The 12,558-nt window shown below is 47.8% G+C and overlaps 1 protein-coding gene across 1 annotated transcript in view; it reads left to right on the forward strand.

The window, feature by feature from the left end:
* Positions 1 to 12,558, forward strand: part of CCND3 (cyclin D3) — a 65,022-nt gene continuing 52,464 nt past the window's right edge. The window contains exon 1 of the mRNA XM_006025043.3: positions 1 to 530. The gene's annotated coding sequence lies outside the window, so the exon portion shown is untranslated. The remainder of the gene's footprint in view (positions 531 to 12,558) is intronic.

Consider the following 12,558-nt stretch of genomic DNA (forward strand, 5'->3'; position numbering starts at 1 on the left):
ATGCCTCTTAATCTCACGTGAAGAGTCTAACTCACTTGTTAGGGCTTATCTAACGAGGGGAACGTCTCAGATTTTGTCTCTTAGTAAGCAGTGTGCTTTTAATGGAGTTTAATTTCCCTTCTCTCAGGGGTTCACATCTTTTGATCTCAATTTTGGCAAACATCAGAAAGTCAGTTACGTGTCTCAGAAGCTATAGAACAGGAAACCCCCCCTCCTGCAGCGCCCACCCCTTGTTTCCTGTTAAAGTACATGTGTGGGAGAGCGAGAGCATCACAGAGACCAATAAGTGTGGTTTTAAAAAAAAAAAAAAAGAAACAACAAAAGAATGTAAACAACAGCTGCCACGCTGGAAATTAAAGGTCCTGATCTCACTTTCAGATCGTAACGCAGCTTCCACACGGCTCTGGCTAGGGCAGCAATGGCAGCGCAAGTAGTAACATACGGAAAAAGAAGGGGGTGGAGTAGGAGAAAGCTGGGATTGCTCACAGGAAAAACATCCGGAGAAGTCAATTTGTTGATCATCAAGAAAGGTAGGAGGCTAATGTGGTCGCTTTATCACTGTAAAAGCATACTTTGAAACGGAGTGAGCGAGAGAGAGAGATCTCATGTCAGCTTAGGCAACCAGCAAAACTTGATTGGAGAAAGGCAGGTTGAATGCAATTATACTGAAAAACCTGGAGATACTGTGAAGTGGGTACTTACAATCGGATTGCTTGTTAAAGATGGATATCGCTGCAGAGTTTGCTGTGTGTGTGTGTGAATTCCCTTGTGCAAATAGTGACAGGACGGGCAGAGCAGTGGCGCAGTAATTTCTCCACCAAAGGCAGGTGTGCACGTCTGCTCCAGAAGCGCTGGAGCAAAGGCGTGACAGGTTTTCTGTCCGTTAGCTGGCTAACGTGAGATGTCTGTTGTCTTGCCAAAGACACGGGGTCTGATTTTTTTCAGAGCCCCTGCAGCTTCCTCCTGGAGTTGTGGGACCTCGGCATGTCTGAAAATCTGCATCCTTATGAGTAGATTGCAGGGGGCTGTGAACGCGGGCTTGAGACGGCACTTGAAACTGGTAGCTTAGGATGGGTTCTGCTGGTGAACTCTTGTCATGACCCTGACCCAGTGCGATTGAGTGGAAATTGGAGTGAGAGCTTTAGCTGGTCTGGGTCAACAAAAAAAAAACGCCCAGCACACTGCTATTGCTCATAGCTAAGCAATGGGTCAGGTTTAACCAAAAACATCTAAGAGCAGAAGCCGAATCTCAAACCACAAGGAAACATGGCTTCTTCCTTTCTTCCAGTAGCTCTGCATACCTGAGTTCATACGTACACCTTGGTACGTAGCTGTCACATCAGGTGTCAGCATAGCCTATCAGAATCCATGCCAGTAGCTTAGTGTACTCATTATCCACCTATCACATGACATAGCTAGCACCTACTTGTAATATGGCACATGTGAATCTCCAGTGAAAGAACGGCGCATCTCATGGGTACCACAAATTAACTCACTGTGTGTCTTATTTTTTATCAGCCTAGAGTTTCTCTCTTATGAGGCTCAGGGCAGGACTGAATGGGCTACATGACTGTGGACCAGCAGAAGCAGTAAAGGCTAAGTGGGCATGTGAGCACCCAGCAAGAGATCAAAGTACTGAACAATGGTAGCACTTAGTTGATGCCAAAAGCCAGCCAGCTTGTAGGGTCAGGACCAGAACCTCAAACTTCCCAGGCAATAGGGAGTGCTTGCAAAGGAGAAGCAGATAGGAGCACAGCATGGGAGTGTGCTGTTGTGGTTAAAGCAAGGAGCCCTATGCATGTCTACTAGGTCTTATTTTGGCTCTACCTGACATCACCGAGTGAATTATTGGCAATGTTCCCTGTGCCTCAGCTTCCTGTTTTATACACTGGATACCATGATCTAACCTCACAATGGGTATAAGTTACACTCGTATGAAAGAGATGATGTAGGTGCCATTATTATTGCTATTGCTGTTTATTTTATTTGATAAGGCTATAGGAATCACAATGTCTGACCAGAGCACTGGTTTCCTCCAGTCTGATGCCTTGCTTTGAACTGTCTGCAATATCTAATATTTCAGAGGTAGTTCCAGCCAATGTAGGGCTTGAGCAGTCCTGTGACTCAAAGCTCAGCCGTGCTGCGGTGCTTGTGAAGAAGCATAGGGACGGAGCTGAGTAATAGATTCTGTTGGACACCTCGGTGACTAAAGCGAGACTTGGGCAGAATTGGTGAGCCCAGGTCCAAGCTTGCAATCCAGACAGCCGTGCTCAGCTGCCTCGTCACCTCCACTTGCACTTTTCATTTGTGATTGGAGAGGCTATTGCTGCCCAAGTCTGAGCAGCTTGACACCTAGCTCCCTCCTAAGCTGATTGAAACCCAAAAACCAGGCATTCCTCCACCTCCATGTCCTGAAGCAGCAGTGCTTCCCTCCTTTAAATATTATCTTAGTGGTTAGAGTCTTGTCCAGGAAGTGGGATAGCAGGGCTCCCTCCTCGGCCTGGCTATGCTCAAACCTGTTACCTAGAAGCCTGCCCTAACCACCAGGCTAAGACATAGTAAGAGTCAGGGGTGGGGGATGTCACCCACCCCTCTATTCCAGCTGTGTCACTGTGCGAACAAGAATTCCTGATTCCTTGGGCCAGGAAGAGAGTGCACAAAGGGAGTGTAGTGGTTTGGACACTCATTTGGGAGGGGGGAGACCTGGATCCCAGCCCCAGTGCTCAAGACAGCCCATGCCTTTCACCAATGACTGCTTGGTGTAAGAGACACAGACAGTCCTGAGAAGGCTCAGGGGAGGATTTCAGGCAGCAGATCCCAGGAGGATGGAAGTGCCTTCCTGCAGTTCCTGAGAAAGGCACCTCAGCTGCAGACAGGGCAGGGTGATGTTTCAGATGCCCCCCTAGCCTCCTCCCTCTAAGCCTGCAGACTAATTTAGATCCATTCCCAGCTGCCCAACTCTCTGTATCAGGAGCCTTGACACCTCACACAAGACTAGATGAGTTCCGGTTTTGGGCTTTGTGGCACTGAACTTTCAGGTGCTTGAGTCCTTTGCTGGATCTGGTCCTGTGTCCTGGTTTGGAGAGTTCAGAAGGGAAATCAGTTATGAATAACTGTTCCAAATCATTGCCCTGCTTTTGTTACTGGTACGGAAACATTTGCTTGGCAAAAGACAAAAAAAAAAGGAGACTATCTTGACCCCATCTACATGGATCCACCTAGAATCCCTTGTGTAATTAAAAAAAAAAAATGAAGTGGCAACTCCATTACTACCTTGAAAGAATGCCTTAAAAGTAACAGAAGCTGACACTTAATACACATGCCAAATGATCCGTGCATCAGAGACTCACAAAGCAGTTTTCAAGCATCAAGTAAAACAGCCAACAGTTAACAAGGCTCAAGAGAATTGGGGATTCCTGGCACTTCATGACGTAACTACACACTCTCTCTCCGTCTGCATTAGGAGCCAGGAGTCCTGACTCTCACTCCTTAGTCACATCACTAGACATACTGCCTGTCTTACGGTGATAACCACAGGTCTGCGTAGAATGGATTCCTACCAAGATGCACAGTGTGAGTGGGTCTGCATCAGTGGGAGCATTACAAAGATCTGTGTCTAGGAAAATACCCAGCTGTTCTTGGTGCTCCACCTGGCTCTCCAGACTCAAACCTTGGCCTAGATGCACTGTGCCAACTCTTGCTGAACCACCGTGCCATGCCAAGTAAGCTAATGGGCGGCTCACACTTGATTTTGGCAGGTCGGCTTTCTCTCCACTGAATGTTTGCAGAACCCAGAAGCTGAGCTGCATGCTCCTGGCCTGTGTGTTTTCCTTGACACTTCTGGCCTTTTTTACCTTGATGACCTCTCTTGCCTGCCAAGAGGACAGGGCTTGCAGCTCCCTCCAGCTGCCATGCCCCTGAAATTCTGACCAGTAAGGGGGGAGAGAGCAGGAGGCTGGGCACTGTAACCAGATGCTTACCTAGGGACCTGTGCCAACGTTATCAGCTCATGGTAATACTCTAGGGGCTGTCTCCAAACCCCACCCTCCTTCTTCAGCTGCCAACACCAGCTGCAAGGACACTGATAAAGCCAAAACACGCACCCGCTGCTGTGTCCCTGCACACACAGTTACATAAGAGCATAAGTTCGAACTAGCACCACCGCTCTGACATACTAACCATCTTGCACACGCATCCACTCATCTAGACAGGCACCTACAATTCTCCCAGGCACCCCAAAGCACACAGTCTCCTTTCTTGTGCTCCTTCCATGCAGCGGGGGCTGCTGCAAGCTGCCCTCTTTAAGCAGCAGTTGAAGTGCAGGGTCCCTGCTCCTCGTGCTGACGGCATGTCCTGTCCCTTGGATGCCCCGCTCCAGGAGGTTTCACTCTCCAGTGCAAGGGTTCCCCCGCCTTGCTGTGCCTCTTCACTTCCCGTGCTGCAATACTTTGTTTTTTCACTAGGAGGAACTCTTGGGCAAAGAACTTGGCATTTCCCAGGTGATACCAACCTACCGGGTATGAAGGCTGTTGCTCTATTCTCTGTCTGTAGGCTGGCATTCTTTTCCCAAGTTACTTTCCAGTCTGGATTCAGGAAACAGGCCTTGCTGAAATGAGGCCTGTATGTTATTTTTTAATATCACAGTAGTTTTCCTTGGCATGAGTTCAGAGAGCAGGGAAATCCTGAAAACAGATGTGAAAGGAGGACAGAAGGCAGAACAATGGCTTAGGACTTGGGAAACCTAGATTCTGGTCCTAGCTCTGTCACTGGCCTGCCAGGTGACCTTGAACAAGTCATTTCACTGCTCCATACCTCAGTTTCCACATCTGTAAAATGGGCACAGTGCTACTGACCTTGTTTGTAAAGTGCTTTGAGATCCACCTATGAAAAGTGCTATACGAGTGCTAGAGGCTGTTGAGAGTTGCTACTGGCTAAGGAGCCCTGGGAAGAATGTGCCAAGCTGTGTGTCATGGGTGGGTTGCCCACGTCTTGCCTGCAGATAGCCAGTGTTATGGAGATTAGTAGACAATTACAGTTATAGGTACAACTATCCTTCCAATAGTACGGTGAGAAGCAAAGCTAATTCCTGCTTCATGGCATGAGATGGGGGACAGGGAGAGACTTTCCAGATGAGCAGGTTACTCCAGCTTTGCCCACAGGAAGGGATAGCATGCCAGAGTCAGGGTGTTCCTGGGGTAGTGAACAGGGCACGTGATGAGCAGACTTGAGTACCTGCTATCCCCAGAAACGTGTTTAAAGGAAAATTGATCCTATTGAGGAGATCTCCAGTGGTTCCAAGCTTCATGGCTAGCAACGTTTTTTTTCCCCTGCTACGAATGCTTCATTTGAATTCTGCATTTTCTCCCATCTTCCCCTGAAGCTGTGGACATTGGCTCCAGCTCAGTGTGGAAACATGGCTGGGTTGCATTGGTACTTCTTCCAGTACTTAAAAACCTTACAGATAGTTGTGGATGGGGCCTATTCAGGGTCAAATCAATTGCCAGATCTGGGATCAGGAAGGAAATTGTCCCTTGTTCAAACTAGCAAGGACCGTGGGTATTTAGCCTTTCTTTGTAGCACATAGTGTTTAGTCTCCCTGAGATCTGCTGAGCACATTTTAACCAGACACATCAAGACCAAATACCTGTATAGAATACATGCTTTAGGCCAGGGATGTCCAAGATATGCCCTGCAAGCCAGATCCCGCCAACAGAGCGCTACCGTCCAGGCCCTAGAGCTGCCTGTGGGTTTCGAACCAGCTTTGTGCATCGCATGCAGCATGTTCTGCTCTCCTTGAAGCACCACTTTCTTAAAGTCCTTCCTTTCTTTCCTTTTGTTTTGACCCATGTGAGCGCAGCGTATTAAGCTCGCTTTGACCAGACAGGTTTCCTTTTATTTCTGCAGCATCTGGATGAGGCAGGTTAAATTTATCTCTGCTGCCCCTCTCAGTTTCCTCTCTCCTTACCAAAAAACCTACCACCGAAACAAAAGGTCGAGATCTTTTGTCACTAGAGGGCAGATTGTTACCAGGATAGTTGACTTTCAGATGTCTTCTGAGGTGTTACACAGGCAAAGAATAACTCTCCAGACTTAAAAACCCAGAAAAAAAATCATTCTCCAGCCATTAGCTACTGAAAAGCAGGAGATTTTTTTTTTTTTAAACAAATGCAGGAGTTTCCAGACAGGATCAGACCAGGGATTATCTAGTCCTGTCTGTATCTTGCTGCTGGAAAAGTCGCCGGTATTCAACATTCAGCGTGTGCTGATGGAATAACCTGCACAAAAGACGTTTTCCTTCTCATGCTGCCCGTTGGTGGGTGGTTTATGCCCTGGATAGCCATATAGTCAATATTTTTAGAATAGTGTAACTCTGGATGCCATCATTATTCATGTAAGTAACTGCCTGTTTAAACCTGTTAAACTGCTATCTTCACTAATAGCTTGATTGGGTTTACTATCCCCCTGAAGATGCAGTCCCAGTGTGATGCCCTGGCAAAAAGGGCTAAGATGATATTTAATAGAGCAACAACGAAATACCAAGCAGGAATAGGGAGGTGATAACAGCCTAGTTCACATTGGTGAGACTATTCCTGCCATATGATGTCCAATTCTGGTGTCCAATTCCCTTTTAAAAAGACATGGACAAAGTATAGGCAATCCAGAGAAGAGCTTTAAGAATGGGCTGTGATCTAGGTAACACCGCTTTACAATGAATGCATGAAGGAGTTCGCTCTCTCAAGCTTATCCAAGATTGAGGCAACTTAATTGCAATTCTGTAAATAACTACCCATAGAGAAGGTATCTGGTATTAGAGGGCTGTTTAATCTTGCAGACCACAGCGTAACAGGATCCAATTGCTGGAAGTGTAGGTCAGCAAAGTCTAAACTGGAAAGATGCACATTTTTAACAGGGAACATAACTAACCATGGGAACAGCTTCCCATAGGGCCAGTCAGTTCTTCATCTCACGGAGCAAAAATGAAGTATCTTTCTAAAAGGTTCTGCTCAGGTTCAACCACAAGTGTCTGGACTGGAGGCAGGAATGGCTGGGTGAGGTTTTATGGCCTGTGTTATGTAGGAGGCTATGGTGAGGTAGGTATTCGTCTTTCAGATGAAAAACCAAGACAGGGAAGTTAAGTGACTTTCCCAAGATCGTAGAGGCAATCAGTGTCAGCACTAGGACTTGAACTCTTCTTGTCCTAGTTCTCCATCCTGGGCTCAGCCCTGGCCTCCCCCTTATTTGCTGCTGAGGCAACAGAGCTCCAGGGTTTCTTAACTGTTTCATTCCATTCACACACGACCCCTCGTAAAATCCAAGCCATGCATACGCCCAAATCGGACATTCAGGGAACATCTGTCCAGCTGAAAATGGTTCTGAGGATATTTCTATTTGTGGGACCTTTTTGATTCTAACACCAGGTTAGAAGCACTTCATGTCTATTCTGTCAAAGGCACGTGGTTCCGAGTTTGACTCACAGTGCCATGTCTAATCAACCAGGCATGCAGACCCACAGCTACAGGCCACCCTGCGTTTTGCTGCCGAGAACTATTACAGATCACTGGTCAGCTGGCCCTGCCTCATCAGTGACTCAGTGAGATTTTTGTTCTGTTCTGTTCAGTTCTCTCTCTTCATCTGCTTGCAACTCTGGGGTCTGAAGGTTAATAAGATCAGCTATCCTGGGAAAGAAAGCATATGGTCACTGGTAAGACCAAGGTTTTTCTTCCTGAAAAGGCAAAGGGAGGTGGTGTTTTGGATCTTCTGGGAGAATACATCTTAGAGAGACCTGGGTGATGCTAGTGGCAAAAAGGGTCCACCCATCACATTCTTCACACTGGTATGGGGAAGCATGGATCTCCATTCTGTCTTGCCCTTCAGTTGGAAAATAATTTGCAGTTAATGCCCCATTAAAGAATATTTCTGATCTTCACCCTCCCTGTCCTCTTCCTATCTCTCAAGAGAAGACTAAGAGGAGATTTAATAGCAGGCTTCAACTCCCTGATGGGTATTTCCAAAGAGGATGGAGCTGGACTGTTCTCAGTGGGGGCAGATGACAGAACAAGGAGCAATGGGGTCAAGTTGCAGCAAGGGAAGTTTAGGTTAAATATTAGGAAGAACTTTCTGACTAGGAGTGTCATAAAACACTACAACAGGCTACACAGAGAGGTTGTGGACTCTTCATCCTTGAAGGTTTTTAAGATGCGGCTTAACAAAGCCCTGTCTAGAATGATCTAGTTGGGGTTGATCCTACTTTGAGCAGGAGGTTGGACTAGATGTGACCCCCTGAGGTCCTTCCAACCCTAATTTTCTGTCATTCTACCTTTCACCCCTGTCTTGGGCAGCGTCCCTCCAGGTCATCTTGCCAGAAGGCTCAGGCATTTCACTGCTGCAGAATGTTTTACCCACCGGTCTGAGCATCCTCACAGTTTATACATTTGTGCCTTCAAAAGTCAAATATAAGGCAAAGTTATACCAGGTACCTTGTAACCAGAACATCTCACGGGGATTCCAGCGGAATGGGAGATACAGCACAGAACACATAGCCAAGAGTGAAGTGTCACTAGTCTTTTGACCAAGGCTTTCTTTTGCCATGTCAATAGCTGATGGCAAATACCATCGCCTGGGGCATTTAAAACAAGACTAGAAAAAGCCTTAAAGAACAGACTGCTTAGAACAGGCCTGCACTGCCCCCAGGATGCATGGACCATAGAAAATCAACTTTTGAGCTCCTTCAGGGTAACAGCAACTCTCTGCATGTTGCGTCCTATACAGTACTGAGTGTGCTGCTGCTTTATAATAATGGAGCAGATGACACAATTAAGTCATTTCTGGTGTATTTCTCATCGTGCTCCAGCCATGGCCTCCATAGTAGTGATCCAGACACCTGATCTGGGGTGCACTGCCAGCCCCCCCAAGTCTCCACATACCCCCAGCTGGCAAAGATCCCCATCCTCATCCTCTCAGCAGTTAACACAGACTTCACTTCCCACACAAGCAGCAATAACATGAAAGAGGAAGCTGGGCTCAAGGACATGCTCTGCTAACAGCTCCTGGACCCAGCATTTAGAGGCAGAGGAGACATCTGGGTTCAGACACCCAAATGCTTTCACCTCTTTACTGCAAATTGGCTGCTGTAATCAGAATTTTACCCCTCCTGCTACCCCCACCCCCCCGAGCTAGGAGCTCCTAGGCACAAGGCTCACCTGATTTGTCCCCCCAGGTCTCTCTTCCTAATGCACCATGACCAGAAATGTGTCTGCACCACAAGCCTCAGCACCAGGGCTAATGCCATCAGTGCTGAAGCTAGTCAGCTGCAGGGTCATGCAGTGACCCCTTTGTAGCAATGCTGGTGGGGGGGACTGTCTCACCCTGCCTCTAGATCCAAACCCTCCCAAATTCAGGATCCACCATTGTGGCATTTTCTTGAGCATGAAGTGGCAAATGCAACTGAATTAACTCTGTGTTTGCTGAACTGAACCCCAAATCATCCACTGCTACCCCAGTGCCCACTTGAGTCACTAAAGAGGACCGTGCCTTCGGACCACCGGTGAAAGTGCTGCAGCACAAGGTGGGCATCCTCTCCCTGATAAACCTGGAAGCAGGGCTCACAGGAGGACAGGATGATGCCTGCCTCCTTTCATGCCTGTGCCAGTTGTGCCCCTCCTTCTGTGGCTAGCAGCTTGCCAGAGGAAGCCATATCTGCTTCAGAGCCTGAGCCACAGTGGTGCTCAGAATGTGCCTTTGATCGCTTTGCAAAGAGCAAGGTGTTGCTGGCCCTGTACGGTGACAGTCTTCCTCCTGAGGCCCAGCGTCGACGGTGCTCTGACAGAAACGGCCACTTATCTCTCAGCACTTTACCACATTAGGGTTTCTTGCCGCTGCCTTTGACAAGCATCTAAATTATCTTCAGGAAACCACATGGCGGGTGTTGCCTTAGCAGGGTGTCGGGTGGGGGAGGGAATCCTGCTTCTCCAGCCTGAGCATCCCCGGGAAATTTAGCTAGGTGCAGGCTGCGGGGGACCTGATTTGGGGAAGAGATTTAGAGCGCTCTACCTGAGCAGAGCACAACTGTCTGCTATTCCCGTGTAAGAACTGTCAAATTAGCAGGACTGGAGCAGCATAAATAATTCCCCCAGCAGCCTCTGGGATGTGCTGTGTGTGGTCTAGACTGGCTGGTACTTCAAGCCAGACCTTTCTGTAACTTAGAAGCATGCTAGTCAGCTAGTGGGAAAACCTCCTCTGATGAAGGGCTTGAAGGCTGATCATTGAGGGCACCATTTAAGCCCCAGACTGCTGGCAGACTGCGTGCTGCATCAGTAAACTGGACTGCAAGACCATGTGCTTTCAGTCCCACATGGGAGCAAGCCTCTCACAACTTGAATCCAGAGATTTTATTAGCTATTGGAGATGCTTTTAGTGCAGGTGGGTGAACCTCAAAGGGTTCAGAAAATTGGCATGGGGATGAGCAGAGCTGGGTGCTGTTCCTGCCTCTGCCACTGACCATGTGTAGTGGGCTTGGGTGAGTCACTTCATCTATCTACACTTCTGTTTTTCCTGATCCATGCAATGTGTGAAGGCCGCTGAAAACTATGAGTGAAAAAAAGCTTAGTTTTATTGCATGTGCAGACCAGCACTGATGTTTCTAGCAGCTGTCTGGTTTTTCCCAGCTGCAGGCTGGAAAGGCAGAGGCAAGATATAAAGTCTCACAATGCCATGAACTCATCAACAGTTCTAAACATGAGCATATTGGCTTTAGGCCTAAGGGTTGGGCTAATTCTTAGATGATCAAATCCAGCTCCCCACCCTTGGGTGCAATCTGAATTTTCACCAGTGAGGTACCAAATGGTGAAAGGTCCCAAAAAAGGACAACTGTACTTTATGCATTCAAATCAGGAGAGGATCTTCACGGAGGAAGGAGACTCCCAATGAGAAAACCTAATGCAGGGTGTTCAAAAGTCACTTGAGCATGAATACTGTTCCTTTAGCGCCTTGCTTCCCGGAGGCTGATCTCCAACAGACTTCATTGATTTCAGTGGAAGAGTTGGTTGAACAGATCCTCTGAAAATCAATATGTAGCTGTCTGTGAAGTGCCCTCCATGTTACAGCGAGTGCCTACTTAAATAGAAGTCAGACTTCTAAATGCCTAAATACCTTTGTGGCTTTGACCTTGATTCATGGGGGGGAAGGCCTCTGCTTATTAAACATCTTGGAGAGACATTTGAACTGGCTGATTGCCTGCGTTAGTGGCAGATGTTTGGGTCAGGACCAGAGCAGGAGCCAGACATGAGACACAATGGACAGCATGTATAGCTCACAGGAGCCATATGAAGGAGAGAATAAAGAGGCCTTGAATCCTCTTCTCCGGACAGGGACCAGAGCAGAGCTCTCAAGCTAGCTGGAAGGGAACAGAGTGTCAGTGGTGTGTAACCAGGTCCCCAAGTCACTCAGAGAAGCCAAAGAAGGTCCCTCTTATGATGCTGAGAGTTAATTTTCATGGGTAGTTGTTACATGTGGCATTTACAGACCAGAAAGGTGATTCCTTGTTTGGCTTCAAAAAGAGGCCGTGTCTCATTCAGCCACGGTGGTCTGTCCGTCACAGTCTTTTCCCACTGCCTACCAATGACCTTGGAAAAACCCCTTGGTCCTGGGACAAGGAGGAATCCTAGACTGGAAGGGACCTCAGCCTCCTGCATGAGTGCTGTAATGCAGGGATGCTGCTCCTAAATCATCCCTGTCCAATGCTAATCTAACCTCCTCTTGAAGTCCAAGTTTCCCTTCATTTCAGTAATAGTTTCCTCACAGTTCTCCATGAACAGACCTGGGTTTTAACAGACCTGCTCCTTACCCACTCCCTACCTCACACACACCCCGCAAGGGGAAAAGGAGGCTTCAGCCTCAAGGACATAGCATGAAAAAAGTCCAAGACATGAAACAGCATCCTTTTATCCCAGAATTATTCAGGGCCATTTTTTCTCAGTCATCCTCATTCACTGCCTAATCCAAAGCCTCTTGAAGTAAGACCCTTGAGTCATTTAAGGGTCTACAGGGAAACCTGCATCCAGTCCACTCTGAAACCTGGGATCGTTCCAAACTCAGGGTTTAACGTCATGCCTCAGACCCTTTTGCACTTACTAGCCAGGCAGGCCGGGTTTTTGCTATTAGCGGGACTTCAGAAACAGCAGAAAGATGGAGCGACACAAACAGACGGGCAGAGATAGGGGCCGGTGGCAGCTGTTCAGGATATGCTGCTGATTCTGTGTAGCCCATCTCCCACCCTTTTTGGAAATGGACAGTAAAAAGAGAGAGAAATAGCAACCGATAAAGCCTCACACTGACAAGCAGCTCTGCTCCAAGCAAGCTGCGACCCACAGCCTGTCTCTGGGGATCTGCACCAGCTGGGAGACAATGATAGGCTTCACTGCTCGCTCTGTCTGTTCGCCCTCCCAGCTCTGGGGATGGTGACGGATATAATCTCCTTTCCTTCCTCCGTCCCTCCCCTCCTCCCTTATGTCTCTGTTTCTTCCTCTCAAGGTCTCTTTAACCCCTGTTAACTCGCTCCAG

Source organism: Alligator sinensis, unplaced genomic scaffold, assembly GCF_000455745.1.
Source record: "Alligator sinensis unplaced genomic scaffold, ASM45574v1 scaffold872_2, whole genome shotgun sequence".
In the NCBI taxonomy this organism is placed as follows: Eukaryota; Metazoa; Chordata; order Crocodylia; family Alligatoridae; genus Alligator; species Alligator sinensis.